The following is a 10,985-nucleotide window of genomic DNA, read 5'->3' on the forward strand; positions in this document are numbered from 1 at the left end:
TGAATTTAGTATGATTTGAATTGGTAAAATATGATGTGATGAGTCATATAGTTCTTAGTATGGAAATAGCATAAATTAGGCTTGGTTGAGATTGGTTGGAATGACTACTTATGCCATGTTATATGCCATTTGGTTTGTGTAGGTGATTGAAAGTTTGGGTGAGAAAGATGGCTTGGTAAATAGCCCATTTTTGTCCTCACGGGCAGAGACACGGGTGTGTGTCTCAGCCGTGTGTGACACACAGTTAGGTGACACGGGCATGTGTCCCCTAGTGTCTAATTAGAAACCAAGTCAGTATGCTCCACACGGCCCAGCACACGGGCGTGTGACTTGGTCATGTGGCATAAGTCAGTATACCTTATAGTTTCGGCACAGCCTAGCACACGGCCTGGCACACGAGCGTATACTATGACCTACGTTAGAGAGTTACACAAGGTCAGACACGGGCTAGGACATGGCTATGTGATCTTATTTCGAATGTCTACACAGCCTGTGGCACGAGTGTGTCTTTGGCTATGTGAGGCACATGGCCAGGCCATACAGACGTGTATCCCCTATATTTTGAAAAATTTTCTAAGTTTTTCAAAAATTTCCTAAGTTATCAGTTTAGTCCCGAATCACTTCTAATGCATGTTTTGGGCTTCGTAGGCTCGTATTAGGGAAAATGTGATTGATTGTGAATGATTTATATTTGGAAATAGAAATAGTATGTGAAATGTATGATTATTTATGAAATAAGTCTGGCAATGCTCTGTAACCCTATTTTAGAGATAGATACGAGTTAGGGGTGTTATATTTATTGGTATCAGAGCTATAATTTAGTCGATTCAAGACTAAGTAGCGTAAGTGAGTCTAGCTATACATGCGACAGTGTGATATCTCTTGACCTTTTTAAATAATGTTTTCATATAGCTATGGATCCAAATTGAGCATTGGCTGATGATGTTGAAAGTAATGCGCTAGCCTCCGTTCGGAGTATTGCCATTTGAATCGAGACATGTGTTTGGTAGTCAGGGAGGAGAAGCCAAGGAAGCCTTCTTCCAAATGATGAATGAATGGTTCACTGAGTTTGTCCGAACGAATCTGACTGCTCAGCAACCTCCACCTTCACCTATTCCCCAACTGGTTCTCGTACCTCCTCAAGGTGTGGAACCTTTACGTTTGAGTAAGTCACCTGTTGATAAAATTCAAAAATACGGGGCAGAAAAGTTTAAAGCTACTGCTGAGAGAGATGAGTTTTGGCTTGAGAATACAATCTGGGTATTTGATGAACTTTCTCGTACGCCAGCTGAATGTGTTAAATGCGCTGTATCACTTCTGAAAGATACTGCATATCAATGGTGGAATACTTTGATATCCATGGTACCGAGAGAAACAGTCACATGGAAATTCTTTCAAACTGAGTTTAGAAAGAAATACATATCAACCAAAAGTGCAAAGAATTTCTGGAATTGAAATAGGGTCAAATATCTATGACTGAGTATGAAAAAGAATTTGTGAGCCTTAGTAAATATGCTCGAGAATGTGTCTCCATTGAGGCAATTATGTGTAAGTGATTTGAAGACGGGTTGAATGAAGACATTAGACTTCTAGTCGGGATGCTTGAATTGAAAGCATTTGCTGTGTTAGTCAAGAGAGCTTGCAAAGTAGAGGAACTTGGCAAAGAAAAAAGAAAAGCTGATTTCGAGACTAAAGATTCGAGAAAGAGGTCGATGAGTAAACCCTATAACTCGTCGTCAAAAAAATCACGAGATTCGTATAATCATTTGAATGCTTCAGTGGGGTATTCTTATAGAGATCGTGGGAAACAATACATGGGTCCTAAAGCCCAAGCCACTTTAGTATCTAATAAGTCGTAATTTATACATATTTTATCCCATTCTTAAGCACATTTTTGGATAAATTATCATTAGATTTGTGGAATTTGATGCTCCTAATCATTTAATTTCATGTTTTATACTTAGGTGAGCATAGGAGAGTAAAAAGAGCGAGAAATAGGCCAAAAATGGAGAAAATGGGTCAACGTGGGAAATCAACACGGCCAGAACTTCCTCACACGGGTACACTACACGCCCGTGTCTATTTAGTAGACTCTAACACGGCCTAAGCCACCCCACACGGGCGTGTCCCTGTCGAGCCCAAGTCTAGTTCTACTCGAAAAAGGCCACTTTTGAGGGTTTGGAAGTATTCTAAAGCCTATATAAACACCCTAGAAGGGCACCTAGAAAAGACACGGAGGAGGGGGCAAGGAATTACTTAAAGAAAGCCGATTGATCCATCTCAGAAGCTGGATTCTCCTTCAAGACTGAAGATCTCCCTCCAATTTCCTTCAGGGGTTTTTGGGTTTTCTTTATGTTTTGTTATCATTATTCTTCTGAGATGTTTTCTTTCACGCATATAAACTAAATCCCCTAAATACCTAAGGGGAGTGAAACCTAAGATGGATCTTGTTATTATTTTCTGAATTATATGATAAATACTTAATTTGTTCTTAATTCTTACTTTAATATTCCAAGATATTGATTCAAGTATTGATGTGCTTATTCAGAGGAGTAAAAGTCCCTGTCTAAGAGTAAATCTAGCATAATTAAGCGGAGTTGATTGCACCCCTAGACATAGGGTGACATAAATCTATCGGATTAGGGTCAAACCTAATAAGGGAATCCATAGATCGAGTTAATGCAACACTAGGGGTTTTAATTAGAAAGAGATTTCAATTAATCAACCTAGGTTTAGACGTTGTTAGTCTCGAGAGAGATAATAATATAAATTAGGGATTTCTGCGGATCAAGTCAAGTGAATAAATCGTCTAATTCAGAGTCAAATAACAAGTGAAGTCTGGGTGGATTTTCTCTTAGGTATTGTCCAAATCAATCAGTTTTCCCAAAAGTATTTCCCCAATTTACTTCCTGTACATTCTTAGTTTAGTGAATTAGTTTAGATAAAGCAAATCCCCTTATTTTTAGGCTAGATAATAAAAAGAAGGTTAATACTAGTACTTTTAGTTCCTGTGGGTTCAACATTCCGGTCTTGCTATAAGCTATACTACTGTTCGATAGGTGCGCTTTCCTTTATCATGATAATAGTTAGTTTTCAAGTATGATCAATCATAAATATAAAACTTATCATGAGACATTCCATCAAGTTTTTGGACCCGTTGCTGGGGAACTAAGATATTAGGAGCACTTAACTTTTATTACTTTAGCCATTTATTTTATTGCAATTTAAATTTTATTTTAGTTTTGTTAATTTTACTAAATTTTCTTTTGTTTTCTTCTAACAGGTTTTTTATAGTTTATGACTAGAAGAAACCCGTCAAGACCATTACTTTTTTACAGTGAGATTGAAAGCTCGCAGAAACCAAAGAGAAAAAAGGCGAAGCCTACGATACATAGAGGTAGGGTAAAAGGACAATATTCAACCCACATCTGAGGAGATGCCTGAAAATCAGGAAAATTCGCTACCTTCTACGATTGCTACTGATCTAGTAAATCAGAATCCTACTCCTTATACTATGTATGATTATGCTAAACCTAATTTAATAGGAACTGAATCGAGTATAGTTAGGCCTGCTATTGCTGCAAAAAATTTGGAACTGAAACCTAACACAATTCAAATGATACAATAGTTTGTTTAGTTTGATGGTTTGCAGGATAAGGATTCAAACACTCATTTAGCGAATTTTCTGGAACTTTGCGACACTTTTAAAATCAATGGCGTTTGCCTTCGGTTGTTTCACTTTTAAAATTTTTACTTAAATATTTTCCGCCGACTAAAACGGCTAAATTGGGGAATGATATCTCTTCTTTTGTGCAGATGGATCTAGAAACTCTTTTTGATGCATGGGAGAGATACAAGGATCTATTGAGAAGGTGCCCTCACCATGGGTTACCACTTTGGCTACAAGTTCAAACTTTTCACAATGGCCTAAATCCTTCAACTAGACAGATGATTGACGCAACTGTTGGTGGGACTATCAATAATAAGACATCTGAAGAGGCTTATGAATTTCTAGAAGAGATGTCACTGAATAATTATCAATGGCAAGTCATGAGGACAAAGGCGATGAAAGCGGCCGGCGTTTTTAACGTCGATTTGGTCACTATGCTCTCTAATTAGGTAGAACTTTTGAATAGAAAAATTGATGATTTACTTGGTTCTTCACAGGCTCATCCAGTAATGCAGTACGATGCAAATGGAGATGGAACAAGCAATTCAAAATACCTACCTTATGGCCACAACATGGAAAACGAGCAATTGAATTATATGGGTAATAATCCTCGACCTCAAAATAATCCTTATAGTAACACTTATAATGCAGGTTGGAGGAACCATCCCAACTTCTCATGGGCTGGCCAAGGAAATCAAAGGCCACAACATCCCCCAGGTTTTCAACAACCACCTTACCAGCAGGAAAAGAAGCCAACCCTTGAAGTGATGCTAACGAAATTCATCTTAGTGTCAAAAACTTATTTTGAGAATATCGAGATAGCACTTAAGAATCAACAATACAAGGGCTCGAAACTCAGATAGGCCAGCTTGCCAAACTAATTTCTGAATGACCACAAGGTAGCTTGCTGAGTAATACTGAATCTAACCCAAGGGAACAGCTTAATGCGATTACCGTTCGAAATGAAGAAGCGTTAGAACCTAAACTAGAACTGAGGCAAGGAATTGTGGTAAGTAAAGGTAAATGTGAGGTGGACCACTGTAAGCGAAAATCGGTAAGTAAAGAGTACAAACCTCGCGTGTCATATCCCAGTGCGACAAGGAAAGACCACACAGATGAACAATTTGGTAAATTCCTTAAATTATTAAAGAAATTACATATTAACTTACCGTTTATTGAAGCTCTTTCGCAGATGCCAAACGCAGTTAAATTTTTAAAGGAGCTTTTAGCAAATAAATGAAAGTTGGATGAGACGTTGCATGTAAAGTTGAATGCAGTTTGCTCAGCCATTCTGCAGAATAAACTGGCCAAAAAATTGAAAGATACAAGGAGTTTTATGATTCCTTGTTTAATTGGTAGCTTAGATGTTAATAATGAATTGGTTGATTTAGGGGCTAGGGGCGAGCATTAACGTCATGCCCTATAAATTGTTTAAACAACTATATCTTGGGAAACCCAAACAAACTAGGATGAGCATTCAGTTAGTAGATAAAACCAATAGTATAACACCCCGAACCCGAGACCGTCGCCGGAGTCGAACACGAGGTGTTAACATACTTCAAACCACTTATTGAGAATTTCCTAGACAAGTTGCCAATCTGTGTACTAGTCGCTTCAAAAATCATATCTTGAGTTTTACAACTCGAAAATCAGTTTCGTAATTTTTCCTTGAAACTAGACTCATATGTCCATCTACAGATTTTTTTTCTAGAATTTTTTGTCGAGCCAATTAGTACAGTTTATTAGTTAAAGTCTCCCCTTTTGCAGGGATTGACTACACTGACCTTTGTGCGTTACGAATTGGATATCTCCCTGTACAGGGCTTCAATACTGATGTCGTTTGTTTCTATAGAAACTAGACTCAGAGAGGAATCTACACATATATGGCATGACTCCTAATTATCTCTGGTTAATTTACAATGATTTTCCAAAGTCAGAACAGGGGATCCAAAAACCGTTCTGGCCCTGTTTCACGAGAACTTTAATATCTCTTAAAATACAGCTCATATGGTCGTTTTGTTTCATCCATATGAAAATAGACCCATCAAGCTTCGAGTACGTAATTTTTTTAGCTATTAATTCCACTTCTACTATTTTTAGTGATTTTTCGATCTCATATCACTGCTGCTGTCCGCAACAGTTACTGCAGTAGACTATGCCAATTTCATGAATCCTTCTTTAGTCTTACTACTCATCCACCATACGTGACAAATTATGGCCACCTTATCAAAATTAAGGTTTCTAAGACTCGTGGCTATAGATTCTAGCATCCCACTCAAACGACTACATAGGCCATTTTTACATGGCTTAAAGTTTACAACCCAAAATTTAATAAAACAAAATAGCTCATACATGCCAAATGTTCTCCTAAGTCGACTAAGAAGTCAATACCAAAGATTGCTCGCCGGTGTGATGACTTCGTTGACGGTTACGAACACCCAAAAAGAGACGAGCCCAAGGAACCTAAAATGGGTGACAAGAAAACACCGAGTGAATTTATAACTCGGTAAGTCATAAGAATTCCACAACCATCCATTAATACAATTATCATAAAATGAAATAATGAAACAAGGCCAAATATTCCAGCCATACCGAACTATACCATAGTTCCTTAGATCTTTCGGATCAATCTCATACCAAGTCATACATTTACATTTCATATACTGTTCAATAGGATATTTGAAGCAATTTCCATATATCATTTCATTTCCGCAACAATCATGCAATCAAATGAACTTTCATCTATTCCACGATACCTTATTTACGGGAATGCAATTGAAATCATCACATAAATTTAAATCTTACCAACTCCACCCGAGCATGAACATAGCATCTATTAGCCATGAACTCAAGATACTTACTCTTTTCGCTATCCATACTCATCTCGATAAAATCACGCCTCCATATAAATGTTCAATCGGAGATATGTGTAGAGTTCGCACACATAGTGCTTAATACTCAATCACGCACACTTAGTGCCATATGATTCAAGCCCGCACACATAGTGCCATATAGTCCAAACTCGCACACTTAGTGCCGTACATTACAAGCTCGCACACTCGGTGCCAATCTCGCCACCGTACACATCTATTTCTCGCACACTTAGTGCCAAGCAAACTTCCTACACATTTCACTATCTCTTTTACGCTCAACATTATCATCTTTTCATACACATACATTTGTATATATTTCATCTCATTAAACACAATTGCATAGATATTACAATCATTTAAGCAATATCAAATATATGCTTAATGACTTACCTTGTGTTGGGTAAAATAGTCCAAGTCGGCTACTCGATGACCTTCGCCTTTCCCTTGCTTGATTCTCCTTCTTTAACTCCTTGAGCTTAATCAATAAATCAACTAGTTTAACCATCTTGCTAAACATTCATAATTCAATTACACATGCATATGTATGTTTGTATATTCGCAACCATCCTCACTTATTACCCATTTAGTCAACAATCTAAGCCAAGATAAGGCTTCAATATGGTTGCCTCTAACCGAATACATGCTCACCAATTTCCCTTCATGTGGCGAATATGCATGTCCATGTTGAGACCATTTATGCACTTATTACCACACAAAAACAGCATACATTACTAACTAATACCTTTCCATATTGTAACTCAATACACATCTATCATTTCCTTCATAACCAAAACATCATCATAAGTAAGTATATACCTTAAGATAGTATATACGTCATACCAATACATCATGCTCAAACATATATACATATATGTATGCTAGAGCCGAATCTCAAGTTGATTGTAACTAAACATGAACATGATTTCGAAACACAAATCTTACTCTCCATGCAAATAGCATAAATCACACTTGGGGATGTACCATGGCCAAATACATCACAACACCATAATTTTGGTCACGATTACACAAAGAACTTAGTATATCATTCAAAAATGCTCAAAGAAAATCTAAGAGTCCTCAATCCACCATCACATGTATCATCATCAAGCTTCATATTTAACATGCAATGGCATTAACTCAAAATCCACCTTGGCCAAATACCATCCCCATGATATAACAAAGATTTGAACCATGGGCTAATAAGAACATCAAGTTAGCAACCAAAAACATGCATGAATCTCATGGCACAACATCAAACATACCTTAATCTTGATGCAAATATAGCCAAACCTCTTCCTAATCCTCTTCCAACCCAAGCATGAAGCAAATTCCTCCTTCCCTCTAGTATTTTCGGTCAAGAGAGAATGAAATGGATGAGCAAAATTTTTCTTTTCTTTTCTTCCATATACTGCAATGGGGGTTTCACTCACACACACGTTTTTTTTCTTTCTTTACTACCCATGCTTATTTGTTTATTGTTTCCCTAATGCACCAACAAAACATGTTTCATGACATGTTTAGCCCATACTCCTTGTCATGGCGGCCATCACTTGTAAAAGGAGGTATTTGACATGCAAGGCCATTGTTTTGCATGCATGCTTTAATTAGTCATCATACATTTCCCCATCATAATTTCAAAGTTTTCTACTAGGTCCTTTCTAGTGAAATTCACATTTATAACTCTAAATTAAAGCATCAAAATGTCACACATGAGTTAACACATATTATAGGCATCAAAATAAATATCAAATTATTTTTATGCCTCGATTTTGTGGTCCCGAAACCACATTCCGACTAGGGTCGTTTTAAAGTGTCACAACTCTCCCCACTTAAGAAATTTTCGTCCCGAAAATCTTACCGTAAATAGGTTTGGGTATCGCTCCTTCATAGAGTTCTCGGGTTCCCAAGTAGCTTCTTCCATCCCGTGTTTGAGCCATAACACTTTTACTAACGGAACCCTTTTGTTTCGCAACTCCTTCACTTCACGAGCTAGGATACGAATCGGTTCTTCTTCATAACTCATATCGGCTTGAATTTTAACCTCGATGGACTAATTACGTGCGACGGATCAGACCTATAGCGTCAAGCATCGAAACATGAAAGACGTCGTGAATCTTTTCAAGTTCGGGGGCAAAATCAAACGATACGCGAATCGACCGACTCGTTCGGATATCTCATATGGCCCGATGAACCTCAGCTCAATTTGCCTTTACGGCCAAATCGAGTATCTTTTCCAAGGCGAAACTTTAAGAAACACTTTATCTCCCACTTGATACTCAATGTCTTTTCGTTTCATATCCGCTGCATTTACTTCGACGATCGGAGGCTATCTTGATTTTCACGGATTACTTTTACTTTCTCAAAGATCTTTAATCAAATCCACTCAAAAATTTTGTTCTCACCGAGCTCGGTCCAAAACAATGGTGTACGGCATTTACGCCCGCATAAGGCCTCGTAAGGCGCCATCTTAATACTTGATTGAAAACTATTGTTGTGGCGAATTCAATCAAAGGTAAGTACCGTTCTCATGAACCATCGAACTCGAGGATGCAACATCTCAACATATCCTCAAGTATCTGAATTATCCGCCGGATTGACCATCGGTTTGGGGGTGAAAGGCGGTCTGAAATGCAACTTGGTACCTAAAGCTTCTTGCAATCTCTTCCAAAATCGCGAGGTGAACCTCGGATCTCTATCGACACCACGTAAATCGGTACCCGTGTAATCTCACAACTGAGAAACATACAATTCAGCTAGTTTATTCAATGAAAAGTCCGTGCACGACGGGATAAAGTGAGCCGACTTAGTCGATCTATCAACAACCCAAATCGCATCCTTCTTGCTCACGACAATGGCGGTCCGGACACAAAGTCCATTGTGACTCGATCCCATTTCCACTCGGGTATCGTAATCGGTCAAGTAATCCTCAAGGCACTTGATGTTCCGCTTTCACTTGTTGACATATTAAACATCTCAAACAAAGTCGGAGATGTCTCGTTTCATACCATGCCACCAAAACCGCTGCTTCAAATCGTTGTACATCTTCGTACTCCCGTGGATTGCCATTCGGCTACAATGGGCTTCGTTCGAATCATTGAAATAAGTTCAATTCTTTGGAACACACAGACGACTTCGAACCTCAAACAATCGTCATCACCAATATGAAACTCCGATTCCTTGTTCGAACACACTCACCCGCTTTGCAACCAACTCATCATCAACTTTCGAGCTTCACGAATTTGATGAGTCAACAATGGTTTGGCCTTTAATTCGCTACTAACACATTGTCGGTAGAATAGACAAGTGTACATTCATTGCTCGTAAAAGCAAGCGGTGATTTCCGCTTAAGGCGTCCGCAACCACATTAGCCTTTCCGGGTGATAATCAATGACAAGCTCGTAATCTTTTAACAACTCGAGCCAACGTCTTTGTCGCAGATTTAAGTCTCTTTGAGTCATCAAATATTTGAGACTTTTGTGATCCGAATACACATGGCACTTCTCACCAAATAAGTAATGTCGCCATATCTTTAAGGCGAATACGATGGCAGCCAATTCGAGACCATGGGTCGAATAATTTTTCTCATGTGGCTTCAATTGTCTCGACGCGTAGGCCACAACTCGACCTTCTTGCATTAATACGCAACCTAACCTAAGTAGGGAGGCGTCACTATAAATGACAAACTCTTTGCCAGATTCGGGCTGCACTAAAACTGGAGCTTCCGTTAAATGAGTTTTCAATTGATCGAAACTTTTCTGACACTTTTCCGTCCATTCAAACTTGACATCCGTCTGAAGCAGTTTCGTCATGAGTGTGGCTATCATCGAGAATCCTTTTACAAACCGTCAGTAGTAACCGGCAAGTCCCAAAAAGCTCCGAACCTCAGTAATATTTCTCGGAGGCTTCCAGTTAAGTATAGTTAAAATTTTACTCGGGTCGACTCGAATACCCGTCGAGATACCACATGACCCAAGAAGCTAACCTCTCTAACCGTAACTCACACTTGCTGAACTTAGCATATAACTGCTTATCCCGTAAAATTTGCAACACTAATCTCAGGTGCTCCGCATGTTCGGTCTCATCTCTTGAATAGACCAAGATGTCGTCAATGAACACCACTACGAACCGATCCAAATATGATTTGAAGATCCGATTCATCAAATCCATAAATACCGCAGGGGCATTAGTGAGCCCAAACGGCATCACTAAGAATTCGTAGTGACCATATCTCGTTCTGAAGGCAGTTTTGGGTATATCCGAATCTCGGATTCGCAACTAATAATAGCCCGATCTCAAATCTATTTTTGAAAACACTGAGGCTCCCTTCAGTTGATCGAACAAATCATCGATACGCGGTAACGGATATTTGTTCTTACATATTTCTGGGCCAACATTGATGATATTACAGCTGGCAACCCCTTCAAGTCCGTAGACTCAACTCG

The 10,985-nt window shown here is 38.7% G+C and overlaps 1 non-coding gene across 1 annotated transcript; it reads right to left on the minus strand.

Annotated features, from left to right (window-relative positions):
• Positions 1-3,783: 3,783 nt before the first annotated feature.
• On the minus strand, positions 3,784-3,890 carry LOC128287349 (small nucleolar RNA R71). The gene has a single exon (XR_008278049.1). It is a non-coding gene; the product is annotated as a small nucleolar RNA R71 (small nucleolar RNA).
• Positions 3,891-10,985: the final 7,095 nt, after the last annotated feature.

This window comes from Gossypium arboreum, chromosome 13, assembly GCF_025698485.1.
Source record: "Gossypium arboreum isolate Shixiya-1 chromosome 13, ASM2569848v2, whole genome shotgun sequence".
Classification (NCBI taxonomy): domain Eukaryota; kingdom Viridiplantae; phylum Streptophyta; class Magnoliopsida; order Malvales; family Malvaceae; genus Gossypium; species Gossypium arboreum.